At 37.4% G+C, this 21,213-nt stretch overlaps 1 protein-coding gene across 1 annotated transcript in view; it reads right to left on the reverse strand.

Moving 5' to 3' along the window:
• LOC129263896 (splicing regulator ARVCF-like) overlaps positions 1–19,566 on the reverse strand; it is a 101,749-nt gene extending 82,183 nt beyond the window's left edge. Inside the window, exons 1-3 of the mRNA XM_064100748.1 lie at positions 19,462–19,566; positions 13,104–13,238; positions 4,248–4,354 (exon numbers count right to left, since the gene is read on the reverse strand). The gene's annotated coding sequence lies outside the window, so the exon portion shown is untranslated. The remainder of the gene's footprint in view (positions 1–4,247; positions 4,355–13,103; positions 13,239–19,461) is intronic.
• Positions 19,567–21,213: the final 1,647 nt, after the last annotated feature.

The following is a 21,213-nucleotide window of genomic DNA, read 5'->3' on the forward strand; positions in this document are numbered from 1 at the left end:
GCTATCAATGGCATGATTGTCAAGCTTAAATATAGATCTAAATGCACCTTGGCAAAAAGCACAAAATGATCAATAATTTGTCAGGGACACTGCTATTAAATGTGGGTGATACAAATAACATGCAAGCTGTGAATGTTGTCACAATGTAGAGTCATATTCATGTGCAGACTCTTGTCAATTGACAGCTCAAATGCCTATTAAACAAAAGTGATAGGCCTGTATGTAGGCTAATGTATGTACATAAAATGTAATATGTATGTATGCTACCCAAGAACTTGGGGGGAGGCGCTGAAGGCTAGTACATGTACGCTACCCAAGAACTGGGGGGGTTACAAGGAGTTCGGAGCAATTTCACCCCTCGAAATGCCAAAAAGAGACTTGGAATATCCCCATGCATTGCCATGTCTGAGCTTATCCAATGAGAATTTGGCAGTTAGTGGAAAAGTAGCCCCCAAAATTATAATATTATATTTTGCCTGCCATAAACGTACTAATAGATTTTCAATGTTTTTGTTTTATTTTTACAATATTGGATGAGGTTTTATTATGTCTGAATGGCTACGTGTATCAATCATGAAATTGCTGTTAAAAAGATAGTAGACCTTCTTCTATGCCATTGGCAGATTAAAAAGCCAAATGTTAAATATTAGTTTGTTGACACAAAACTTGGCTTGTCAACAGAGACATAATACAGAAATTTGTTCATGTTTATGTATAGTACATACAGTATAATGGCTCAATCGAGTGTTAAGATGTGCCTCCCCACCCAAGGAAAACAACAAAAACTATACAAATAAGAACATGATATTGATACTTACTGTCAGTCAAAAAATATTTGTTTCTTACTTTCCCTGGCTACATGCAGTAAATGTCCTTTTCACAACATACATTACAGCCTATTAAAACTTTGATACATTGCAGTGAATTTTTTTTTTTTTTGAGGGGGGGGGGCCTTTTGAATGATTCAGTGGCAAAAGGGGAACCATTGATATATCTTCTTCTTGCACTCACTGACAAAATTGAAGCAAATGAACAAATGAAAATTGACATTTCTGAAAGAATTTGTTTTTTGAGTACATGTAGCTACATGTACACATACTGGCCTCTTCACTACTAATGGTACCATGAATGATGACTTTATATCAGGTCTTTGATTTCTTCAAGGCTGGACCTCAAAATTTGAAAGAAAAATAAAATGAATACCCTACCCATCTTTGGGATTCAATCCGACAATTCATTGTAATTATTATTAAATTGACTTCACCTCATAAAATGCTGAGGAACCCTTTTAGGCATCAAGCTTTATTCAAATTACCAGTATGATACAAAATAGTGAAAACAAGTCAGACTGCATGACATTCTAGTGGCTGAACAAGTGTCTTTTACATGTAATACTGAGCTTTCATGCAGATCTAATTTTCAAATGGCTGGGATATTTGAACCAAAACAAATTTGCCTAAACAGTCACATGAACCTTGTACACCTGAGCCTCTGTCTTAGTCTCAACACCAGGACAAAGGGACTTTTAAAAATACGTGTGTATGTACATGTACATTGTACAGACGTTGAATATGTATAGAAGTGGAAATTGTATTAATGGGATGTACAATATATACAAGCCTTCATATACATGTACATGAACATACTGTGCATGTGCTGTAGGCCAAAATAAAATGTTGACATAAATTTTTGGTTTTCCAACTATTTTAATATGAAACCTGTACTGTGCACCACCAGTTTATGTAAACTGTAAATAGTGAATTACAAGATCATGTAATGTACAAAGTGCAATTTTATTTTTGACACAAATAGAAGATGTTACAATGTGTAGGCTGATAGTGTGAAAATGTACATGTACATGAACAGTACTTGGGTACTTCAATGCCAGGTTTTAATTACACACACATTCTGCACAAACCAACACCCCCCCCCCCCCACCCCTCTTCTCCCGTCTCTGAAAAATGAGCTTTTTTATACTTTGTACTTTGTAGGTAAAAAAGGTAACATTCATCTTCATCAAGTTGAAAAGCCTCTCCACCAATCTCAATCAAAATAGATTGCAAAGGTAATTCAAACAGTCAGTCCGCAAGCCCTGAAAAAGTAGCTTCTTTTATCCAAGTGATATTCATGACAAGAGGGTTTTTGCATAGTTAATGAGCTTGGTGCGAACCAAAACACCTCTTTTTATTCGGCCATTGCTGCTCTAAATATTGACCAAATTTCATGTTTTTGGTATCTTTGTAAAGAAGAAGAATTAATATTTTAGGTCATGTGTTTGGATTTTTAAAAGAATGTTGTAATATAGGAAAAACTTTTGATCTAAAACATGAAACAAAATATTTTTTTTCATGCAACAAAAGTTGTTGTTTTCACACTTAATTTCTGTTTAGGCACAAATGATTTTTAAATCATGATAAAGCTGAAGATCTAAGCTTTAATATGATATAATTTTTATAAGAAGATGTATTTTAGATGGGTCAGCAGCCAGCTTTTCATAGGCCAAGTACATTTTGCAGCTCAAAAACAAGAATACTGCGCTCTGATTGGTCATAGACCACACACCCACGCAAATTCCAATGTTCCCCACACTGGGCCTCTGCAAGGTCACACTCACCATGTGGTAATCTCTTCGAATTACCCGCGCCTGTTTGTTTTGAAAACAGTATTCAGCCAATCAGAACTCTGGATTTTATGTTACTCAGAAATTTCAGAAATCTCGTCTTGCATCTTGATGGATATAACTGGCTGCTGACCCATCTAAAAGATGCCACATATCAAGAGTGACATTGTAAGAAAGTATAGAGTTTGAGCTTTCTGATGATATAAATAATGTTGGTGCCTAAAACACAAAATGTTGCACAATTTGCAAGTGAAAACAGGGGAAGAAAATTCTGTTTGATGCATCTTTTCAGGTAAAAAATTCACTTATTTATCAAAATATTTCATTCAAAAGAAATGACCAATATAAAAGGGTAACATTTACTCTTGCCCATGGTACAAAAATAATCAATATTACTGAAGGAGAAAGTGGTTAAATTCTTTGAGAAAGAAAGTCTCACAATTCACGAGATTTTGCAGGGACATGAATTCAGCCACGAGAGGACTTGGATAAATCTTGCTCATTTGCTCATTAACACAGGGGCTTGCGGACTGACTGCAAACACATTATGACAATCCATACAAATTGGCTTCCCATTCAAAAGAAATCTGGCAAAATGTTTCTGAGTTTACAGTCAATTCAGCACTCAGCTAGTCTGCAGGCACAGACCCTGATTGAAACTTTGATCAACAAGTGTGTCTCCACGCAAAGACTAGCACATACAAAACTTGCTGTTTCAATTCAGAGCGAGAGGGCCTTCAGTACACAAGGCATGAGTAGGCTGCAATTCAGACCCTTGATACTGGAGTGAAGGGTTTGCACAGCAGACTAGCACTCAGCAGCTATCAGCAACCTGTATGCAGCCACAGGGGTGAGCGCTGCGGCTGTGACTGGTGAATTGAAAATGCATATGATGGTGGGCCGGCCATATTGGAAACGCATCTGACTCCCCAACGCCATTCAATAAATTGCGAACAACGTAAAGAATCAGCATGAGTACAATACAAGATGGATGGAAGGTGTATTTGGATTGAAGTTCACTGCTGAGTGATGGATGGATAGTCTGATATCCAGACCTCTCTATTGATAATTTGCATACAATGTATTTTGATATGGGACCTACATGTATGTAGGCTACATGTACGGTTTGTGCACACTCACAGCCAAGGATATTGAAAATGTATCTCACATCAATTATATCATCTTCATCAAAATTATGGTATATGTACAGAACGAAACATAAATGTCGGAAATGGACATAAGTATCGCTAAATCTCGGTTTCGTTTTTTCTGGGACGCACTGTATGGAGGATTGACGAATGACTTGGGTATGGTCTGTACAATAAAGTATGAATACAACATGTAGCAAACCAAATGGGCTTCACAAACACAATCACTTTTTTGATAAAATCAAGTACCTGTAATCAACTACAATTCAGTATTAAAGCCTACAGTGTATTGGCTAGTAATGGCAAAAGCCGAAAATAGACAAATGAATGCATGCACATGTGTAGAGGCTAATATACAGATGAATTTAAAAAAGAATTGAAAATGTGCAATAGTTCGGTTGTAATGGCAAAATTAAAGGAGATGAATAAAAAATGTTGATGGAAAGTATTGATGTGGAATAATTTGGAGCAAGACTTACTTTGTTTTTTGGCTACTGAAAGTAGCGGAGGATGTTTTACGGCAAAATTTGGAGCAGGGTCGAGAGCGGCCGTGGCTCTTTCGCAAGCTTTGATAAAGACCAAGGTGCTGTTCAATAAACAGTATACATGTATATGAAAAGTACATGCAAATCAAAAGTTTATAATGTCATGCACGCACAAAAAATAAACACAACAAAACAAGACTTAAAAAGTACAAGTAAATGTACATGCAAATCACATTTTTTCAAGCATTAAGTTAATAACACACACACAAATCAAACACAACAAAACAAAGTGTTGATTGATAAAACTTGAAATGAAAATTTCAATTAAAAAAAATTCCCCTATTGAATTGTAGGCCTAAAATGTACAAGTACATCAAAACCTGAGCTCCATTTACACTGCACAATTTATATAAGGAGACCACCAAAAGCCTATGGAAATTAAACCAAATCCTAGTATTCATCATGCTCTGTAGCAGTATGCTGCAGGTCAATGCACAATTCAATTCAATCTTTATTCATAATTATTCTCAAAATGGTATTAAGAAACTTGTATTACAAGCATATTAAAACTGCATCATCTGCCAAAAAGGTGGAAGAAAATACTTTGAAAATTTATATAAAGAAGAAAAATGTCCAATGAATCACTCAATATTTTGTAATATCAAACTTGATAACTAAAGCTTTTGACAAGTGACAAGTAATGGATGTCTGTGGCTTTTGTTACAACCCATTGACCCGATGAGGTCAGGGGTCATCAGAGGTCAGTGGGGATGACTGTATTGAGTTTATCCTAGTTTACTGGGTAAATAATGCCTTTGGTCGTTCAACACCTGTTACAGACAGGCACACACCATTTTAGAACAAACCATGGAGCTATGCATGGAACCATGTGTAGTAGGTCCATGATGGAACTAACAGTTCTTGAAGGAAACCTCTCACCAATGAGCACTTTTAGAAACGTACGTCGACATATAGACGACTGGTACGAGCCGTGTCATGACCCGCTGGTTATTGCGCTGTTTCACGTGGACGTACTGTACGTACACGTACAAGTGGAGAGAAATCTAAAGTATTCGCATCTGCAGTGAACAAGGGCAGACGACGACGCTGACTCGAACGATCAGACGACTGCTACGCAGTTCTCGTTCACTGCTCCTAAAAGTCTCTATTTTATAGCTCCATGCTCTCACTCCACAATTAGTTTTAGGGGAGAATCAAGTTCATTATAGACTAACATATAAAGCTACATGTATCATTCACCCATTGCGAGCATATTGTATCTAGCCTTTTGGCAAAATAACATCAGTTGTATCAGGGACATGAGAGGGCACGTCCCTGGTTGTATCCAGTATTTTTTAATGCACATTGGGATGCACCAAGGAGCTTTGTTGTTACACATATCAGCCTACATACACGGTATGATACAGAAATAGCATTATTGGAGCCAAAGTTTGCACCATTTCCTTCTCATACAAAACCTCAATTTGCCTTTTAAATTAAAGTGAACCATGATTGTACAGTTCTTTTAAAGTCAAATTTTCAGGTATTTTTTTCTTTTTAATAGTGTGCATTACCAAATCCTTCTTTCATTTTCATGCACTTGTAAAGAATAATTTGTGCATGTGTGAATAATTTGTACTATATACAATACTGTACATTTTGTAATCAAACAGAAGAGAGGAATGTACACCGTATTCACACAATACAGCTTTGCATTATTCAGCCCAGCATGAAGGGAAATTCTTTCAGGAATTAGCAGGATTTACCGCTTTGTAGGCCCCACATCTTATGAACAATAACATGTAGGGTATAAAGTCTTCACATAAAATTCTTTGAGGGCTTTGTAGATTTTATTTGATTCAGAATTTCAGATCGAAGGATTCAGGAAGGAATAAAATACACTAGGTGGTTTCAGACCGCCTCGAAGTTCGTCAGTTCCAGGTATTCTCTGATCGGGAAATTTACCCCGATCAGAAAATACCAGGTATTTTGGCGGTCTGAAAGCAAACTACGCGTAATATCCCCGAAAGAAAATACCCGATAAATAGTAGGTACTTGGCGAAATTACGAGAACTTTCGCGGGGATTTTTCCAAGGTCGTGGGTATTTTGGCGGTCTGAAAGCAAATTACGGGAACTTTTAGCCCAGCGTGTCGTTGGGTGCGGCGCCGTGCATGGGTTGCTGCTGGGCTAGTGATTTTGAATTTCGCGCCTTGCTGCTTATCAGACCATACTGCGCATGCTCGTAACTTCAGGAACTTATCCCGAAGGGTATGTTTCAGGGCGGTGTGAATGCAGGAATAATTAATGGGTATTTTTCAGCCTAAAAAAGTTCTCGTAATTTAACGGGGATTCTTGTGATCGAGGCGGTTTGAAACCACCTACTGTCATTGTACACAATGGGCTTTTCGCACGTGAATCTTGAATCATCATAGTATAAAATGAGAATTGCTATTGTAATCGTGACTGTGATTAGCATTCGTGATTCCAATCATGTTCTACATGTAGTTTGGTTTCACACGTGCTACATGTAAATATTCGTTATTAAAAAAAATATTAGCCTTGTTTTTCACTGGAATCATCATTCAAATTTTATAATACAATTTTTTTTTACTGTGTGAAAGGGCGGCATGTCCAATGCAAAGTAATATACATGTACACATCTACACATGTACATGTACAGGCCTATAGATACATGTACAGTAATGTTATGTACATGTACATGTACAATGTAGCTGTACAAGGAATGCCATTGTCACCTTTGGTTGGTACAAATTTACAGTAGGCTACCTGTACAGTATGCCTTCATGTACATGTACATGCCTTTCACCCCTTGATTTGGGACACAGAATGCAAAGTGCAAAAAGGCCTCGGTATTGTTTACTTTTCAGGTAGGCCTACATGTACATGTACATGTTATGTACATCTTGTCAATCATGGCCCTTATTGGGCTTTGCAAACAGACAAAGGTTGTTTATTTATAAACGCTAGCAATGATACTCAATACATGGATAGCATACTCCCCCCCTTCACACATTTTCAGACAATCAGAAGCAAAATTCATAATCAGTCTGAGTGTGTATGACCCTTGGAAGTTTGACATGGCTGAGCGCATCTATTGAAATGCATTGTAAAGGGGAGAAAAGAGTGAATAGTGACACTTCACCTCATGCATATAAAAAGCGTTTCTCATTCACTCAAAAAAAGAGTGCTGTATACAACAACATCATATGCAGACCAGCATCACTGCCTGCCTACACTGAGGTCTGGCCTACAACTACAGTGTACATATTTTATGTAGGCTGTAGTAGTTGGCTTTAATAATAATACATGCGTTGTTGTTCACCATTTGACTTTATATTTGTGAGATACCATGTTGCTTTCTATGTGGGTCGTATAAAAAAAAAAAACATATTGGCCTACATGTACATGCAGGCTAGGCCTCTCTCCTTGTACTACATAATTGTCTCCAATGTTATTGTTGATTTTTTAGTTTGATCTACATCCATGGTTTAATGTTGGTCTATGCACAGTTTGTATGTACATGTATGTGGGCCTGTAGGGCTGTATACATGTCCCGGGGGGGGGCCACTTCCATTGACGAGTGGATACCATGCGCGACCATGGGGTCTCGAAAAGCACCCTAAACACGTATTTTCCATATTCTGAAAATGCACCCCCTTAACAAGTATTGGCGTCTGCAACCCTACCCTTAACGAGTATTGGAAACAAAACGATATTCTTGGCAAGTATTCCCTGAAATGAACCCCTAAACAGTACAGCAATATTTTATTGTTGTATCACGAGTCCTTCGTTCGTCGGTTTCACCTTTACATACCATTTGGTTTAGTACGACCCCACCTTCCTCACCTCGCCCAAATTGGACTCTAAACACGTAGTGTTGGGGCAAAAAGGACATGTATCCTTAAAATATTTTAATTTAGTTTTATCATCTCCGCAAATTTAACCCTAAACACATATTTTTCCTAGCGAAATAGATACCCTTTTTTCCTTATTTTTGTGTTTTTGACACCCTTATCACGTTACGTACATGTACGTAACGTGTCCTATCTTGAAAAAGACATCCTTTTTACATGTTTTTTTTTGGTCGCGCATGGTATCCACTCGTCAACGTAAGTGGCCCCCCGGGATACATGAAGGCCTGCATAATGTACATGTTCATTAATACATGAAGATGATTGACAGAAACTGTCATCATGTTAACATTCAACATGACTACTACGTATACATGTACGTGTACATGTAAAATAGGACAATACAAAAGCCCCTCTGAAAGTGAAACTCTGTTATTACCCCCAACTCTAACTGTAGTCTTAAATACTCTTCATTATTTTGTAGTTCCTGAATAGGAATTCTTCTATCATGACACAAAAGGTGGTTTCAAACCGCCTCGATCACAAGAATCCCCGTTAAATTACGAGAACTTTTTTAGGCTGAAAAATACCCATTAATTATTCCTGCATTCACACCGCCCTGAAACATACCCTTCGGGATAAGTTCCTGAAGTTACGAGCATGCGCAGTATGGTCTGATAAGCAGCAAGGCGCGAAATTCAAAATCAAAAGCCCAGCAGCAACCCATGCACGGCGCCGCACCCAACGACACGCTGGGCTAAAAGTTCCCGTAATTTGCTTTCAGACCGCCAAAATACCCACGACCTTGGAAAAATCCCCGCGAAAGTTCTCGTAATTTCGCCAAGTACCTACTATTTATCGGGTATTTTCTTTCGGGGATATTACGCGTAGTTTGCTTTCAGACCGCCAAAATACCTGGTATTTTCTGATCGGGGTAAATTTCCCGATCAGAGAATACCTGGAACTGGCGAACTTCGAGGCGGTCTGAAACCACCTAAAGAGATGATCATCCCACCCCCCCCTCACTCCCAAGTCAGGACATAAAAAAACACTGAACTCTAGTGTCTCGCCGCCCACAATGGGAGAATTCTTCTGCCATGACAGTTCAACCTGTCATCTCAATAAACAAAGCCTTGCAGGATTCATGCTTGTTCAAGCTCACGCCCACACAACATGAAGTGTAAATTTCACAATTTTGGTTTATTAAAGAAGTGCTGTAGCCTTCATACTTGTACATGACTTGAAACAAATGTAAATTTCAGAATGTACATGTACATGTACATGTACAGGTATATTGTAGTTTACACAAACATGTAATGTAAACGACAAATGTACATGTAGGCCTAAACATGCACTCAGGTACAGTACGTGTAAGTACTGTGAGTGTGCAGAGCATACCTGTAGGGACTCTCAGAAAATTGTGCTCATCTCTCCTGATAATTGAAATTTTCATTTAAAAATACGAAATCGGAGGAATTCACAACAATAAACAGAAAAATATCAACTCTCAGCGTGGTGTTTAGGGGGAATGAAAACTGAAAGTTCTACTAGGCTTGGCACAGTAGGCAATAAATCCGTCAAAGAGAAAGAGGCCTGTTTACTTTTTGTCCTCAAAAAGGAGGAATTATTCATTAATTTTCCCCCCATGCTGTGTAAAGGTCAGTGAACAATATTCTGGATTAGGAATCTGACCACAGCATTCTTTTTACTGTACACATTTAATTCATTTGGGACTCAATGTCATACATATTGTGATACTGAGGTCCTTTTTTCTCTAAATAGTAGAGAAATGCGCATATTAAAATGTTTGGAAAAAATAGAAATAAATGTAGGCCTACATTGTACATGTACATGTATGATGTATTTCATTACTTCAAAGAGAACCAACTGATTCAGGATTTGCAGTGTACTGCATGTACAGTACATGTATGTATTACTTATTAAAGATCCATCAAAATCATCAGGCCCTAGATGTAGCCAGGTTCATGTTGTTTTAACTTTTAAATATGAAATTTCCCCTCTAATTCCCCTCCAGCCTACAGTAGGGCTATACATGAAGAGCTTGATTCCAAAAGGTGCTAAATCCACTTTTGACCCAAATTGATTTTCTGACAGAAATATATATATGTATCTTAGACGTTGGAATCAAATGCAACATATCGCATTTGAAAAAAAATTGGAAAGGTTGGTATTAAAAATTGATTGCAAATTTGAGTTCTGCTCCAAAAGGAGCTAAATCCATGAAAAATAACATTTCAAAAATTCTTTACAAATTGATAATGAATGCTAGATTTTTGAAATCATGATTTAAATATAATCTAAGATGATAGTACTATCATATTAATAGAACAGCAGTGGCTATTAAAAGGGAAAGTGGTGAATTAAGAAACCTGGATTTACAGAAAAACACCAAAAGTGGATCTACATGTAGCTCCTTTTGGAACAAAACTCTTCACGTGTACACTATAGTGTACTTTCCCTCTGCAATAATGGCAATAAACATGTGAGGGACTTGCAGTCGTGCACGCTACCTTGCCTTTTTCTCTGATGACATTTTAAGTCCCATCTAGTTCCTTAATAGGAAAGGCCATTAGGCACAAACAACCCTTTAGGCGGTGCTGCACCATCCCGAGTTTGCTCAATCTCGAGATTTTAGCCCGATCAGCCCTCTTCGCGATTAATCTCGAGATTCAAGAAACCCCGTCTGCACCATCCCACGAAGAGCGATTCCTGCTCGAGCGAGGCAACAAGCCCGATATTACGAGCATGCGCACTTTCGGATCTTGGAGTTTCAACGGCCCGCGCTTTTGAATAACTTCCCGCGATATGCAAGCAATGTACTCCTTTCACTAGCACTTTCGCCGAATTCAACCGGTGTTATGCAACAATCCTCTCAGCTCAGCGAGTGAAGAAGTGGTGTATTCTTCGTTAAATATGATGGCGGAGTAGGAGGCAACGACAGAGAGAGAGAGGGGGAGAGAAGGAGGAAAGAAATGCTATTTGCTCACATTTTGCGAAGGAAGACAACACTGCTGTCAGTGTTGTTATTGAATATGACCATCGTCGATGAGCGCCTCCCCCTTCGGTATGGTCTCTCCCAAAATCCATTCACTGGTGGGACACCATCGTTGCTTATGAACGCTATTCGCATGTATAAAGTTGACTTCCGCACGTGTTTATGTTTTGACCAAGGCGGAAGTGGAACGCGAATTGCATTATGGACTGACGTCATGAATAAATTACCCCGAGTCCAATCTCGAGTGCGTCTGCACCGACGAATTAGCGGGATAATTCGTAAAATAGCGCGCTATTTTGCAAATAAACCCGAGTTGACTTGGGATTGCAATCTCGAGATTAATCCTACGAACTAGCGCGATAATTGCGTCTGCACCGCCAACTATCTCGAGATTTTTCAGATCGGGATAATTTGCCGGATCAGAAATAGCGCGCTAATTTGAAAACTCGGGATGGTGCAGACGGCCCTTTTTTCAGCAGAGACACAAACAACAAGATTAAGGCTTTAAGGGTACGAAAAATCAATAGGACCACAGGTTTCTCACTGACTCAATGGGGTCAATAAAAAAAAAGAAAGAAAGAAACAAGATTGTCTGTTTTCAAAAAAATGCTATCCTTGACTGAGCCCAATATCTGTGCACACAATAAAATGCATTTATTGCAGGCCTACTGGTATCCATGTACATGTATATATGTAATGTCTGTAAAAAGGCACTTTATTGTGTACACATGTAGGTCTGTGTACATTATATGTAACATTATATGTAGGCCTACGTGTAGGCAAACAATATTACCAATTCATACAAAATTAGTGTAGGGACAGTGATTTTCCGTTTCTAAAAATTGCCTTTTCCGTTTCAGAAAATCTCCAATTCCGTTTCAGCATGTCTGAAAACGGAAATTCCGTTTCCCCATAGACTTTGTGTACATGAAAAAGTGACAATTCCGTTTACATAGAAAACCAATACGCAATGAGTAGCGCGATGTCAAAATGCTAGCGCTGGTCAAAATTTGCAGCCACCGATGTACTAAAATCGCTTTAAAATCCATTTTAATCGAAGAGATTCGAGCTAAAAAACTATTTAGAGAAACATAATCAACATTAATACATCCTCACCTTTCATATTATTAGCATTATTTTATGGTTACATGGGATTTTATTGCTGATTTGGGGACTTTTCGGACATCGTTTTGAGCAGTCGACGACTTCCGCTTATCCGCCATGTTGGATATGTTGAATCACCGTGATCATTGTATTATGACCGAACGCAGGGGGCAGCAACACACGGCCGTATTCTGCCTTATATGCGGACGTCAGTGTAAACTAATTTAGATACGATCGAGTGATGGAGGGGCTCGAGTGTAGTTACGATGTGTTGATTGTCATGATTGTTGTTGCAAAGTGAGATCGTGTTTTTTTCAATTGATATTCGTATTTTGTTGAGGATTTGGGATTAATTTTTGTTGATATTTTGTGCATTTTGAGAAAAAACAAGTTTTCCGTGATTTTCCGTTTGAAAAGCCATTTTCCGTTTCAAAAGGCCGATTCCGTGAATTCCGTCCGTTTTCCGCGATCGCGGAAAATCACTGTCCCTATTAGTGTGTACCATACATGTAGATGTACATGTATATAATTTAGACCTTCATCAGGCCCAGATGTATTAAACTCAAAAGAGAAACAAAGATTAATAATGTAGGCCCATACATGCATAGCACATGTACATGTATGTACATGTACATACAGGCCTGTATGTACATGTACATGAGGCCTACATATTAATAACAGTCACATGCACGACTCTTTTTTATACCAAACCATACTACTGTACATTGTATAGGCCGATGTAGATCTGCATTCCTCATCCTGCAACCGAAATACGAATCTACATGTACATATATATCCGACTACATCATACATGTAGACTTTCGTGATTTGAATTTTGAAGGATTGAGAAAACTTACCTCACAGGCTAAAAAGAAATCTTCAAGATGTTTGCCGTCCTTTGGTAGAATGATCCTTCGATTGAAAATGTGGGAAAGAATCAAACAGGCAGTCTCCTTGCTGAAATTTCCAATTGAATCTTCAGTAGTGAAAGTCTGTATTACAAAGTGAAGGGGAAAAAAAATGCTTTACATAACAATGCACGTGTACATCAAGTTGCTCTAATTTTAGGCCTTTTTTCTCAGACAAAGTGAAAATTTAAATTAACTTTTAATAGTTAAGCAACCTGATTATTGACCAATTACAATAGTGTGTACACCAATCTGACATCATCGGAATTCAACTTGTAAAAAGATGCACTTGTATGTCCCTTTCAATTCATGACAAAAATCAGAATTTATGAGGCATGGAATTTCAGAAGGCAGTGCAAGGTCAGAGGTCAAATTCACTTGACCCATATTCTTAAAGATATTGGGGCGATCTTTTGACACGATACTTCAAGGTATTTTGGCAGCCAGTTTGTTGGGCTCAAACCCCTCAGTTCTATAAACATACAGCTATTTGTAGAAGAGGACTGTATTTTGTGTAATTGAATCCCTTGACCTGCAAAATATCTATAGGCTACTGAAGGTGGAATCTCAACGCTTTCATAAGTACCTGATCCGTCACGAAAAAGCTGGCATTTAAGGACGTTCCACAGTTAAAGTGAAATCCATGTCATTTTCACCAAACTTTGCACATAGATAATTTAGAACCTTAATATTTGAAATATGCAAAAATTAACATAGGTCCATGTGCTTGATTTTTTGCTATAGAGCTTCAAAGTTCACCCAAATTTATGTTCTTAGGAATTGCGCATTCAAAAGAATTTGGCATTTTTAGACCGCCCAAGATTACTACATTGAGTTTAAACCTGTATTACTCAGTCAAAATACATGAAAAAGTCATCAAATTTCGCGAGAGAGTTAATAATTGTATCGTTAGAATGGAGAATCTATTAATAGTGCTATTTGTTTGCAATTTTAAGTTTAACAGCACTGTCAGTTCTTAAAAATGGCGTAAAAGATAACAAAATCCCAATCTGAAAAATGTAAAATTTCAGTAACAAACTACAAACGTACAATAAATGCTGCACTTTATTCAAAATCCATGTCATTTTCACCAAAATGTGCAGAGTTGTAGAGAAAGGTATATCTAAAAGGTACAAACATTAAAAAATAGGGGTTCATGTGCTTGTTTTTAAACTATCAGCATTTTTATTAGAGCAAATGTGCTTTTTAAAAAACACCAAAAATGGGCCGAATGCTTAGTATCTATGTGAAGAAAAAATCAAAACCACTCTACCATTTATTCAAACTCGGGCTAATATTCGTGATTCTTGGCAGCACTGCAGAGTAAAGTATTTTGAAATTGTAGAGAATATTTTTTTGAATGGTCCATGGAATAATTCAATTTTTTAGCTTCATGAAATAACGCATCGGATCTGCAGTTAAAGTGCAGAAGATGAGAAAAATCAGCTAATACCCGCAGCTAATTAATACCTGTTCATCCATTGTGACGTCAGCGCGCAGAGTGTAAACTATGCGCAGATCATAATGCGCACAAATATAACTGTGGAACGTCCTTAAAGGGAAGTCTACCCTGACAAAATTTTTATTGTACAAATACATGTAGCAGAAAAGTAATACAAATCAGTCAAAGAATATGAAACTTTTTTTAATTATTTAAAAAGAAAGTCAAAGAGCTTTCTTTAGGTATGGGGACTTGAGGATTTCACTCTTGCTTCAGGAGTCACTTTAATCATATTAATGGACCCTATTATAAAAGTTATCAGTTCTAGTAGGATCCATAGTTTAATGTTTCAACTGTATGAAGGTGAAGATTGAATTCAACCAAGGGGTTATCATTCATTCAACCAATTGCAAGTTTGCTTCTTCTTTTTTTTTCTCAAAGAAATAACAGCAAATTCTAATAGGGAAGATTGGTGACAGTCTGAAAAAAATATACACACCACCCGCCTAAAAAAAACAATACAAAAATAAACACATCATGTACATACTCATGTACATGTACTGTATGTACGTGTACATACAGTACATTTGTAAATGAAATACAAAGAAAAGACAATTATGAAAGTTGTACTAGTAATTGAAATCAAAGAGACGTTTTGTAGGCTTTGCGAGTATGCCTATGGACATTTAAATGTTTACGTATAATGTCTATTAAAGCTATTTCAGTCCATTTCTACAGTATGTACATGTATGTTGTAGACTGTACATGTAGGCCTACTATCACTTCAGTTTTTAAACTGAAAATCTCAAACAGACGGGTCTGACAGCAGCTCAATTTCATTCTCCTCAAGACAGTGTTCTACAGGCTACTAGAGTGTCACCCAAAAATGTAGAGAATGTTTACTGCCTTTGTCAGTCATGGTTCATTCTCGTTTCAAAATGTCATGAGAATAACTGCAGACAACTTGAACAAATACATAGTGTATGAGAGAAAGACTCTTCCTATGTAGGTCTACATTTACATGATGTACAATGCAGACATTACATGTGTAGGCCTATGATTTATACATGTGAAAAAAAAGAAGACGGGCTACATGTACATGTACATGTATGTATAAAGGGCAAGCGATAAGTCCCTAAATTTTTTTAAAAGCCTACATATAAATGAGAAATGAGCCACTGTCAAATAATATTTCTGCCCACACGTCATAGTGCATTAAAATATCTGAACACAATAGACGGATTCAAAATGAATTCAATTTTTACACTGAAAATGTAGACTACATTGTACACTGTATGTACATGTACAATGTACCAGTAGATATCTACATGTACATGTGCAGGGTAGGACCCTACATGTACATGTACATGTAGGGTGTAGATTTAATACACAAACTTGCCCAGATTTGTCAAGAAATTAGATTTCTTGAACTTGAAAGGAGACTAATTGAGACATTCCTGAGGCATGATCAATATGAAATGTAATCTACCCCATGGGACGTTTGAATTTATAGGCTTTGATTTAAGAGGTGTTTCAGAGAGCTAGACTAGATATAGGGTGCATTTATCCGCCACTTTTTCACCCTAGAATCATGATCTGAATCATGATTCAAATCATGATTCTGCAGAATCACGATTGCGTTTAGTCGAAATTGAATATAATCATGATTAGAATCACAAACATGAAACACGAAAAAAGGGGCGTTTGGAAAGACGTTTCTGCAGAATCACGTACGAAAATGTTCGAATAAACGATATCGTGATTTGAATCATGATTATATGACCTCACTGTGTCGGGCTACTTTCGGTTTGACTCTTGCCAAGCTCAAGTCTCTCTATATGCTCATTGTATGTACATGCTTACTCTGCATGCATTACTTGTCATGTTCAAGTTCTGTGTTGGTCATCGCATCGTCCACTACTTTTAATTTTTTGGTCATGTCTTCAACTTCAAGTTCTAGTAAATGAATCAACTGGACAGACAATGATCTCAGTTGTTGTTGAGTATAGAGTGTCAATATTAAATTGGATCTACGCTGAAATTCACTTCCGAACACCATTTTGGATAAACTAACAAGATGAATAGAAGCATATGGACCCTATATGATAGAAGTACACAAAATTAGGTATAGACTGAATTCTGGAAGCAAAAGATTTTTCGAGAGCCGAAACACGTGCGAAAAACTTCCTCTGTCAAACTGCGCACTAGTGATGCGCACTGGATTGGCCCGAATCTGAGGAGAAACAGCATTGGAATGAAGGTCGTCTAAACGCTGATTCTGTGATATCGTGATTCATGTTTGTGTTTTGAATCATGATTCAAATCATGATTCAAATCATGATTCTGACTTGAGGTCGCATAAACGCAGCCATAGTCTACCCATGCAGACTCATTGTAAAACAAAATTTTATTAAATAATAAAATTTGAATATTGATTGTAAATTATTATTTTATAATAACTACATGTATTTACAATCAATATTCAAATTTCAATATATAATTTTAATATATGAAATGTTCTTCAATACGGCACTTCGTAACATAGCTCATCGAAGCTACGTCATATCGAAGCGGTTCAAGGGTCAAGCCTATTGTATTTGTGGTGTTTACGAATGGATCGAGGGATCTACATGAGATTGGTCTGGTAAGAAACCTCTCATTTTTCATATTCATACTAACATATTTTTTACCCCTTCATTAGCATTAGGCGTATAAAAGTTTACAGATAAATAAAATCAAGAGAAACAAACCGATTTCACCCTCTAAATATGGATTCGTTAGGGAAATCCATCTGTGTTTTATACAAGTCTTGCTTATTATTAAAAGCAATGTATGGGGACCATTTCAAGGCTCTGTGTTGTTAAAGTATATTAAAGTAAAAATATTCTAAAATACAGGGTGCATTACATGTACATGCCGCCGTGTACAGGAAAATCGCAGGTACAGCACATGCAACACTTGCACTGGATCGCGCAAATTTAAAGAATATATTTCTTAGATTTTAACTAGAATAACATTATTCTACAAAACTTACTGAACGATATGAATCAAATTTCTGCTTATTTTCTTGAAATACTACATTTAAGTGCTTATTTCTCTTCTCGTTGACGAATTATGGAGTTAACTCGCATTTCCCGATTTTTTCATCTAAAGTAAAGAGGGCGCGAGATTCATGTTCATATCAAACACACTACAAGGGAAAGACTACGCACTTCAAGTATTTCATGTACACGCGTAAATCGATGCAAAGCAATACGCGAAGTCTGCAAAGTGTCCAATCTGTTTATTGTATAGACTTTGGTGGAACGTTTGTTGACAAACGAACGGGGGGGGGTCTTTTTTTTTGGCAACAAGTCAATATGACTATTTTCGCCGTAACAGTTGCTCGCACTGTTGGCTTCGTTCAAGGCACATATAATTTTTTTGTTTCATGTGTCATCATTTTGAATGTTTTCCAATAAGTTTTAACATTAGCAAAAATAATCTAAAAGTATTTTTTTAAAGTTTGGTGTCCATATTTCATCAATCATAGGAATTGCGCATACAATGAATTTAGATAAAGTACTGACGAGCTGAATTAAGGTTGTGAAATGTATTAGCGCCACCAATGACCTTCCTTTTATTTCTGTGGAAGAGACATGCGAAGCCGCTTTCCATGCCGAGGTAAGCGTTTATTATCAACAAATAATTTAAAAATTGAAAATGGATAGCCAGTCGCCGGAAAAAGCCCTGGTGAACATAGACCAAGGCAAAAGCTTTGGTCTCTGTTATGTTGGTTGTTCAGCTGAACTCCGTTGGCTTCACTCACCAAATACAGAGACCGAAGTTCTCGCGCGATCTGTACAGGGGACTCAATGGCCATATATGTTTATGTATATAAGTTCGGATAAAACAGGGATGTGAAGTTGCGCGACAGCCGAGGTAAGTCACTGTTTTTGTTCCTTTTAACTTGATTTTTCCCCGTTCTTTGGCAATTAATGCCAAGAGGGAATATTAATTTGCATTTCGGACGCGTTAATTTTAAAAAGTTTCATTCATTAAAGACAAAAATTGAAGAGCCCCGACGGGGGGATTTTGCACTGTAAGTCCCCTAATGGTGGCTGCACGATAGCGAGCCGTCTGTGTACGAGGAGAAATTAAAAAAATAAAAATAAATAAAAAAACTCCTCGAAACAGACGGCTGCCAGGCTCTATGTTGAACAGTGAACTGAATAGCAGAACGAGTTTCGGCAAACATGAATCCTGTTATAAAGTGATGTTAAGTGACAACTCAAAAATCAATTGACATTGTGTAATCACGTTCGTAATGCAAGGTGAGTTTAATATTACTAACCTCGCAATACGTGTGAGTGGCTAGGCCAAACATAGACACCAATTAAATGCAATAACTTAAAAAACGTACCGGCGGTAGGACTAGGATCTACTTATTTTTGCTGACGATACTGTTTGGAAAACATTCAAAGCGATGACAAATTTAACATTAAATTTAAAAATAGAAAATTCTTCGGGCCTTGAAATGAATAACATAAAAATCAATCGGCATCAATCATCAATCAAATAACACACAAACAAACACATATTGGATTAGGAGCTGCCGAGCCTGCTAACTCGCCACCGCACCAAAATAAATTACAAATTGTATGGTTTCCCGAACCCGGATCTAGTACTAGTAGTAACGGTCACCTAACGGTACCCCGGCGCTGCCGCTCCGCAGCACTCCACGACCACGGGCAACGCCAACCTCTCGCTCTCAAAATCGGTCAATAATCCCGCCTTCTTTGCAAGATAGACACACAAAATCAACCATCAAAACTCAAATCAAACGTTCTTTATATATTATTTAAGGGAATGAGGGTTACAACTCACCAAAAAAAAATATCAAAGGGTAGAAATCCGAGTTATTATTCCACTGACAGGTGAGTGACTAGCTGTCCAAATTCACTATAGACGTTCGCATAATCGACACTCAACAGGAGAGGGCGATAGACCACAGTGTGAAAACATACATAAGACAGGATTTTGTATCATGACTTACTTTATACTCATAAAAAAAAAAAATAATAATAATTTGTTAGGCCTATAGCTTTTTCGCGAACGGGTATGTAGGCATAATTATGACAATGCAATGCCCTGTATTTTTTGCTTACTTGTTAAATGTTCGGCTATGCATTGTCGACAAATTTTACGCTGATTGATTGATTGATTGATTCACTCATTCATTCATTCATTCACTCATTCATTCATAAAGAATTTTGGCCTATACAAAAAAATTACAAAGTAAAGTGAAATTTAATCCGGCCTAGATGATAAGGCCTAATGGAGTAAAAAAAAATTAATAAGCAAAGTAAAAATTATGGTGGAAATTCCAATGCTGGTCGACCGTTTAAAATGAAGGAGATGGGGGATGATGTAAGGCCCCAAGACCCCTCCGTCTGTACGCCGGTGCAGATAATACTTTATGAGGAAGCGATGAGAGACAACGTGATAGAATTTTCCAATACAAGCTACGAGTGTAACAAAATACAAATTTATAACATGCTGTAGCCATACAAAAGGATGCTTATGACGGCATTTGTTTCCTAATACTACAAGTAGCCTCACTATATGTTTTCATATAATTTTCAAAACCGGGGGAGGGGGGGCTAATGCTCACACCCCTTCCCTATACTCCTGTTGCCACCTACAACCTTAGTCAAAACCATTTCTCTCTGGAGATAAACCCTATAATATCGTTTTTAAATTGGAAAGGCTTTCATTTTTGTTTCTTCTGGCATTTGTTTCCTAATACTATACAAGTAGCCTCACTATATGTTTTCATATAATTTTCAAAACCGGGGGAGGGGGGGCTAATGCTCACACCCCTTCCCTATACTCCTGTTGCCACCTACAACCTTAGTCAAAACCATTTCTCTCTGGAGATAAACCCTATAATATCGTTTTTAAATTGGAAAGGCTTTCATTTTTGTTTCTTCTGGCATTTGTTTCCTAATACTATACAAGTAGCCTCACTATATGTTTTCATATAATTTTCAAAACCGGGGGAGGGGGGGCTAATGCTCACACCCCTTCCCTATACTCCTGTTGCCACCTACAACCTTAGTCAAAACCATTTCTCTCTGGAGATAAACCCTATAATATCGTTTTTAAATTGGAAAGGCTTTCATTTTTGTTTCTTCTGGCATTTGTTTCCTAATACTATACAAGTAGCCTCACTATATGTTTTCATATAATTTTCAAAACCGGGGGAGGGGGGGCTAATGCTCACACCCCTTCCCTATACTCCTGTTGCCACCTACAACCTTAGTCAAAACCATTTCTCTCTGGAGATAAACCCTATAATATCGTTTTTAAATTGGAAAGGCTTTCATTTTTGTTTCTTCTGGCATTTGTTTCCTAATACTATACAAGTAGCCTCACTATATGTTTTCATATAATTTTCAAAACCGGGGGAGGGGGGGGGGGGCTAATGCTCACACCCCTTCCCTATACTCCTGTTGCCACCTACAACCTTAGTCAAAACCATTTCTCTCTGGAGATAAACCCTATAATATCGTTTTTAAATTGGAAAGGCTTTCATTTTTGTTTCTTCTGGCATTTGTTTCCTAATACTATACAAGT

This window comes from Lytechinus pictus, chromosome 6 (genome assembly GCF_037042905.1).
Source record: "Lytechinus pictus isolate F3 Inbred chromosome 6, Lp3.0, whole genome shotgun sequence".
Lineage (NCBI taxonomy): Eukaryota > Metazoa > Echinodermata > Echinoidea > Temnopleuroida > Toxopneustidae > Lytechinus > Lytechinus pictus.